The following is a 7,997-nucleotide window of genomic DNA, read 5'->3' on the forward strand; positions in this document are numbered from 1 at the left end:
GGTGATCTGCCTGCCTCGATCTCCCAAAGTGCTGGGATTACAGGAGTGAGCTATGGCGCCTGGCCAACATTGTGTTCTTATATTTATCTGTTGATGGACACTTGGTACAAATAGTTCTTTAGGCTGCTTTTTCCACTTAATATATTCTAGACATCATTTCATGTCAACAAAGTATAATTACATTATTATTTTTAATGACTATTTGGTATATTGTTCAACAGATATTTTATAAGTTATTTAACTAGATTGCTAACAATGAACACTTGATTATAGTTTTTTTGCTTAATAAACTTTTCAGTGATGAACAATCTTTCCAATTTTTATTAAGAAATATATCACACAGGAGAGGATGTAATGTATATGTTAAGCTTCAAGAATACTAACAAAATGAACAGTCTGTATGCTACTCCTAGCTGAAGAAATAGAGCATTTGCAGGACCTTGGAAGTACCTGTAGGCCCTGCCCCATGTCATTGCCCTCTCATCCCCCCTGAGGGATCGCTATCCTGATTTTTGTGTTAACCATTCCCATGCTTTTCTCTGTGATTTTATCATGAGTATGTACACTCCTCCCCAAAAATCTAGAGCCTAAATGTAAGTCTACTGGATAAAAGAAAAAACATGGGTGCTATGGGCATCTTGGATCTTGGCCTTTCCTTCCAGACTCAACACATCCAATTCTTTCCAGCTCAGAGAGCCCCTCCTCCATCATTGGTGTGATTCTCCACCTCCTCCTTCAAGGAAACCCTCCTTCCTACTAGGTTGGTATCAGTTTAGAATACCTCTGCCTCTACTCCCATCCACCTGTTATGGCAAACCCATTTAGAATCATTGTCCATAGCACATTTTCCAGAAACGTTAATTAAGGGTCTAGAATAACACCATGTTAGGGGGCTTCAACAGAATTGTTCAGGGCGGACTTGGGCATCCCCAGTCTCACCACTTTGGAGGTCCTGCCCTCTGGCATATGATATGCATCCTCTTCCTCCTGAGGGCTCTTGTTTCTTTTCCTGACAATCTGTAGCTTGCTCTTGGATAAAATTAATGCCAAACACTCCCTTCCTAAGAACAAACAATGATCTTAGACACTACTTTGTTTAAATGCACATCAAGGAGGCATTTCATTAAATGCAGCATAACTGACTAAGATCCCTTCTATTCCAAATGAATATAGGCTTTTCCACAATTTTCCAGAGAAGTTTTAGCTTCCCCACTTTGCCTCACCCTCCTTATGTCTATGCAGACTCTAGCTTTGGTTATCTTCAAGCATGTGCTAACTCTTTCCTTCCAGAAGCCCCCCATGATATAGAAATAACAGCACCCTGCTTGCTTCTGTCCTAATGCAGGATCCCATGGAAAAGGTAGGCTTCCTTGGTAATTGCAGAGAATGGAATCTGAGGTTAGTATACTGGTATTGGCTACCATTTACGCAATACTTGCTATGTTCCTGGCACTTTACATATATTATCTGAAGGGTACATTTTATTACTTTTGCACATAAGGAAACTCAGGTTCAATCATCCAAAGACATTAATGAGTGAATGATTGATTCAGAGTTTGGACCAGGTGTGTGCATCACTAAAATGTTTGTGTTTGTGACCACTCCTCTATATCCTCTCTTTGGAAAGAGAAAGCTGTGCAATATTTAGGATTTTTTCCCTGAGTTTCCTAGGGCTGCTGTAACAAAGTACCATAAACCTGGGGGCTTAAAACAACAGAAATTTGTTCTCTAACCGTTCTGGAGGCTAGAAGTTCAAAATCAAAGTTTGGCCAGGATTGATTCCTTCTGAGGGATACAAAGAAGGATCCCTTTCTTGCCTCTCTCCTCTCTTCAGGTGGTTGCTGGCAATCCTTAGTGGTATTGGTTTGTAGATGCATCATTCCAGCATCTGCACTTGGCCTTCTTCCTTGTGTATCTCTCTGTATTCAAATCTCCTCCTCCTTTTTCTTATAAAGATACCAGTCATTGGCATTAGGGCCTACCTTAATCCAGTATGACCTCATCTTAACTTGATTACGTCTTCAAAGACCGTATTTCAAAATAAGGTCACATTCACAGATACCAGGGATTAGGACTTGAACATATATTTTTGGGGGACACATTTCAACCCAATACCTTGGGCATCCTTGTCACCAAGGCATTCTCCTACCGTATCTCCTTCTCAAGGCATGGAGGAACACTGCTGCCTGCTCACACAAGTAAATAGGGGGTGCTTCAGGTCTTTCCAGCCAAAGCCACAGCAGAAGGGTTGGGCAGAAACCTGTGCTGAGCAAGATACCTTTTCAGTAAAGGGTAATCGTTGCAGCAGGGCAACAGAGCCATGGGCCAGCCAAGAGGCCAAGTCAAGCTGTGGTGAGACAGTTCCCTTTGGTGTCTGCAGCTGAGCCCCTGAATGCACAGTGGCATGGCACGACTGTGTTAGTCATCCTTTCTCCAGATGCCATGAGGTTTGGAAAACGTGACTGAATCCTTGTGAGGTCACCATGCTTAGTGAGTTTGGGCTCTGAATAAACAAGCGGCAGAAAGTCTTGGGATTCACAGCTCTTTCTGCTCCGGATTCTATAGGGTTGAGAGAGCAGATGTGAATTGATGGTGGGGCCCCATGTTGGGGTGATCAGACCAAACACCAGGACACAGGGGCTACAAAGTCCAGCAGAGTCAGAGGAATGAGACAAGACAAGTTAAGAGTGCATAAAGTGGGACCAGGGGGCCAACGCTAGTATGGAGGCTGCTAAGGCCCCAAACTCTGGAAGCCCGCACTATTTATTGGTGATCAAACAAAGAAGCAGGTGGTGAGGATGTGGGGGTTGAAAGAAAGCAGTGTAGAAAGCACATGATCTACAGCTGTGACAGTTTAGCATTTTCTTTGCAGTGTATGGAACATGTTCTGCTACTTGAGATAATGGGAAACGTGTTCTTCTAGTTTAAGATACAATCAATCTATTAGCCTGGGAGTGCTAGAAGCAAGGAGCCAGCAACTCTAGACACATTTCAGAGGCCACAAGAGGTTTTAAACCCTGAACCCTGGATTCCGTCGAAGCCACAAGGAGTTTTATGCCCTGGGCTTAGATTGTGGTGTGGCAAGGCAGCCTTCCATCCTTTGGCCCAGAGCTTGGTGTTCCAAAGGCCACAAGGGGTTTCAGACCCTGGGCCCCAGACATGTTCCAAGACTCTTTTACATTATGTCAGACACGCAAGCCCTGCCTCAGCTTTTTTCCCAACACTCGGCTTTTCCCCAACACCCCAGGTGTCTTCCCTGAGACCTGGCTGGAGTTCTACAGCACCTCCTGCTTGCTTCTATCCTAACACTCTGTGAAGCAAACTCTATTCACTTGTTTTTCATCTTTCCCTTCTGGGCTCCGAGGGTCCAAACCTTGAGGTAGGTACCATGGCACACTGGGCTCTCCACCCACAGCCTGATGCCTATAGATGATCAGCCACTGGTAATGAGTAAACTTATTCTTCAATAAACCAGTGAATGATCACATGAAAGAAACGGTCTAGTGGGACTCTCTGGCCACAAATACTGAATCACCTTCCTCTTCTTTACCACAGAAGAAGAGAGAATTTCTTTCTCAAAGGCCAAACCCTAGACTTCACAGTCTTTTCCTGTTTTTCTCCCCTGTAGGACTTCTACCGCTCAGGGTCTCCCGCAGGGCATTCTGTGGGCAACTAACCATCTAATGTTATTTTTATAGGGCCCAAGGGAGAGATTTTTATATACACACACATGCATGCACGCACACACACACACATAAACTCTGTGTGTGTGCATGTATAAATGATTTCAGTTATGTACTGCTACATAACAAACCACCCCCAATCTAAGTAGCACAAAACAACCATTTTATTTTGCATACGGAGTCTTTGAGTCAGGAAATTAGACAGCAACTAGCAGGGGTGGCCAGCCTCTGCTCCCTGGTGTCTGGTACCTGAGCTGGAAAGACCTGAAAGCTGAGAAAGACTCAACAATTGGGGGCTAGAGTCATCTGGAGGTGTCTTCACCCACATGTCTGGTGGTTTGGCTGGAACCTCAGCTGGGCTGTCAGCCCAGACACTTACACGTGGTCCCTCTATGTATTCTCTGCACACAGGCTAGTTGGGCTTTGTCAGACTAGCTGGTAACTGGGGTCCAAGAGAAGGTGTCCCAAGAAAGCAAAGCACAAGTGCATGGCATTTTTATGACCTGGCCTCAGAAGTCACAGAGTGCCATATGGCACCATGTGATATTGGTCAAGGTTACACAGTTTTCCCAGGTTCAAGGAATGAGGAAGTGGGCAAGCTTCCTTTTTTTTTTTTTTTTTTTTTTTGAGATGGAGCCTTGCTCTGCTGCCCAGGCTGGAGTGCAGTGGCTACATCTCGGCTTACTGCAAGCTCCACCTCCCGGGTTCGAGTGATTCTCCCGCCTCAGCCTCCCAAGTAGCTGGGACTACAGGCGCATGCCACCACACCCTGCTAATTTTTGTATTTTTAGTAGAAATGGGGTTTCACCATATTGACCAGGCTGGTCTCGAACTCCTGACCTTGTGATCTACCCACCTCAGCCTCCCAAAGGAAAGCTTCTAGAACAGCATGTGGACAGGAGATATTGGTATGTCCTCTTGGAAAACAGTCTGACAAACTCTTTTTATCTTTTCTTTTCTTTTTTCTTTTTTTTTTTTTTTTTTTTAAGAGACAGGGTCTCTCTCTGTTGCCCAGGCTGGAGTACAGTGGCACAATCATAGCTTACTGCAGCCTCAAACTCCTGGGCTCACAAGCAATCCTCCTGTCTCAGTCTCTAGAGCAACTGGAACTACAGGCATGCACAACCATGCCTGGCTGATTAAGTAATTTTTTTTAAAGATGGGGTCTCACTATTTCGCCAAGGCTGGTCTCAAATCACTGGCCTCAAATGATTCTCCCCCTTCAGCCTTCCAAGTAGCTGGGATTACAGGCATAATCTTTTTCTTTAAGTTGTAAAATTCACAAACAAGAGAGTAAATATTAGTAGTTTAGAACTCTCCAATTGTGTTTCTCTGACCCTCAGTCAAAAGTAACCAAGCTTGTGAGTTCTGTGTTACTCATGCTCTTGCTTTCTTTATAATTTTGCCACTCCAGGTTTTTTCCTAAATAATATACTGTTTAGTTTTGCCTGCTTGCAAACTTCGTAAAAATGGAATCACACAGAAGCATTCTCCTGTGATCTTGTTCATTGACTCTTTTTTTTGTTTGTTTGTTTGTTTGTTTTTTGGAGATGGAGTCTTGCTCTGTAACCCAGGCTGGAGTGCAGTGGCATGATTTCAGCCTACTGCAACCTCTGCCTCCCAGGTTCAAGTGATTCTTCTGCCTTAACCTCCCAAGTATCTGGGATTACAGGTGCGTACCTCCATGCCCGGCTAATTTTTGTATTTTTAGTAGATACAGGGCTTCACCATGTTGACCAGGTTAGTCTTGAACTCCTGGCCTCAAGTGATCTGCCCTCTTCAACCTCCCAAAGTGCTGGGATTACAGGCACAAGCCACCGCACCTGGCTATTTACTCTTGTATCAGGAAGAAAGGGTAGGCTTGGTTGTGTTGTGGTAACAAACATCACCAAAATCTCAGTGGCTTATAACTCCAGTTATTTCTCACTTATACTATACAGATGTTGTGGATTGTAACTCTGTTCTGGGATCCAGGCTGAAGGAGCAGTCTCTATCTGGTCTCCAGATAGAAGAAAAAGAAACAATGGTGAGTCGTGATTTTTCTTCAAACTCCTGCTCAGAAGTGACATGTGTTCATTCTACTCCCATTCTATTGGCCAAAGCAAGTCACATGGCTAAGCCTAAGGTCAATGGGTTACAAATATAATCCCTATGTAGAAAGGGACCCAGAAAGAACACTCCTGGAGGGGCAACAGATATTTTGAAATAGTATCACAAACTACCGTAGTATCCCTCCTTGTCACAATTATTTGCATCCCTAATACAACCTACCTCAATATTCCCCCTTAGTCACAAATACTTGTTTCCCTCTTTTCTGCAAAATAAACTCACACGTTCTCACAGGAGACAACTCCAATTCCCATCTAACCATATCATCAGACATGAAGTCCAAGAGCTCATGGTAGTTCATACATTGGGTATGGATGTGGTTTCATCTTGGTCTGGAGATCCAGAACTAAGAAGTCTAGTTATCAGCCCTCCACACACCCCATGGGACAAGGAAGAACAGGGATGGGGTAATCTCAGTAAACACTCAGCAGACCTGGGGGAAGACCTGAGGTTCTGCATTTCTAACATTATTTAGAAAGGAAAGAATGAGAAACATGATATTGGTCAAGGTTACACAGTTTTTACAGGTTCAAGGCATGAGGGAGTGGGCAAACTTCTAGAGTAGCATGTGGACAGGAGATATTGGTAATCATTGATCTATAGACATCTTGAAATTCTACTGGGCTGACATCATAAGGGGCCCCTTATGCTGGGGAGAGGGAATATTTCTAGATTAGGTCTTAGTCCTGCCCCTGGAAGAAGGGGGATTCTCAGGCCATTCTCCTTCATGGACCTTGGCTCTGCCATCTGGAAGGGCCTTCCTTTTCTATTTTCCTCCTGCTGAGGGCATGTGCCTTCCTGGAGTGTGCCTCCACTTGCTCTCTGTGGTAGACTGCCTTATTAAATACTCATTGCTCCTCTCCATGGGTCTGTTTTGCTGAACCCTAATTAACCTCAGTAGGGAAGGCACCAGGTTCAAAAGGCCAAAGAAGAGACCCAAAGGTAGGAAATAAGACATGGGGTTTTGGCCGGGCACGGTGACTCACACCTGTAATCCCAGCACTTTGGGAGGCCAAGGTGAGTGGATCACCTGAGGTCAGGAGTTCGAGACCAGCCTGGCCATCATGGTGAAACCCCATCTCTACTAAAAATATAAAAAATTACCTGGGCATGGTGTTGAGCACCTATAATCCCAGCTACTTGGGAGGCTGAGGCAGGAGAACCGCTTGAACCCAGGATGTGGAGGTTGCAGTGAGCCAAGATTGTGCCAATGCATTCCAGCCTGGGCAACAAGAGCAAAACGCCATCTGAAAACAAACAAACAAAAAAAAAGACATAGGGTTTTATTAGGGGCTTACATACAGGGGAGAGTCTCCAGCAGCGACAGACTGGACAGGAAAAACGCAACCACTTGCAAAGAGCATGCAGTTTATAGAGCATTTTCACTTAACACCCTCCCCTTAACAACCTTCGCCTGGTAACCTGCATTTAACCTAAAACAAATGGCCTTCATACCCTATACGGCCCACATTCTACCAGACAGGGAGGGAGTGGGGTGGAGCTCACATGTTCCTCATAGACAGGAAGGAATCTCTGGGTTGGCCATTCCCAGATTCTCTAGCTCAGAGCACACACTCAGGTGCGTCTGCCATACAGGGTCATTCTAAGGCTGTGCTTAAGTTATTGCTATTGGGTATGTTTATCCTACAGGGTGCCTGAATACTGGACGATTATAATGCTCACTCCCTGATGACAAACTTGGTCATATGACTTTTTTGGCCAATGGAAGTGGTGCGCACCACTTTCGGGTAGAAGCTTTATTGTAGGGTGACCAACTTCAGTTTCCCGAAGATGAGGACTACTCTGGTTTTAACACTAAAGTGTTGTATCCAGGAAACTCCCATTCCTGGGCAAACAGGGATAGTTGGTCACCCAAGCTTTAAGAGCCATGTCACACTTTTATTTTTTTTCTTTTTCAGGAGAACAAAAATGTCTTAGTTAGAAACCTCCTATGAGCCTTGGTCACAGAATGAGGAGATAGCTGACCTCTATGGATATGTAATGCAAATAAGAAACAAATGTTTGGGCCAGGTGCAATGGCTCATGCCTGTAATCCCAGAACTTTGGGAGACCGAGGCAGGTGGATCATTTGAGGTCAGGATTTCAAGACCAGCCTGGCCAACATGGTGAAACCCTGTCTCTACTAAAAATATAAAAATTAGCCAGGCATGGTGGTGGGGGCCTGTAGTCCCAGCTACTTGGGAG

Source organism: Mandrillus leucophaeus, unplaced genomic scaffold, assembly GCF_000951045.1.
Source record: "Mandrillus leucophaeus isolate KB7577 unplaced genomic scaffold, Mleu.le_1.0 Scaffold297, whole genome shotgun sequence".
In the NCBI taxonomy this organism is placed as follows: Eukaryota; Metazoa; Chordata; class Mammalia; order Primates; family Cercopithecidae; genus Mandrillus; species Mandrillus leucophaeus.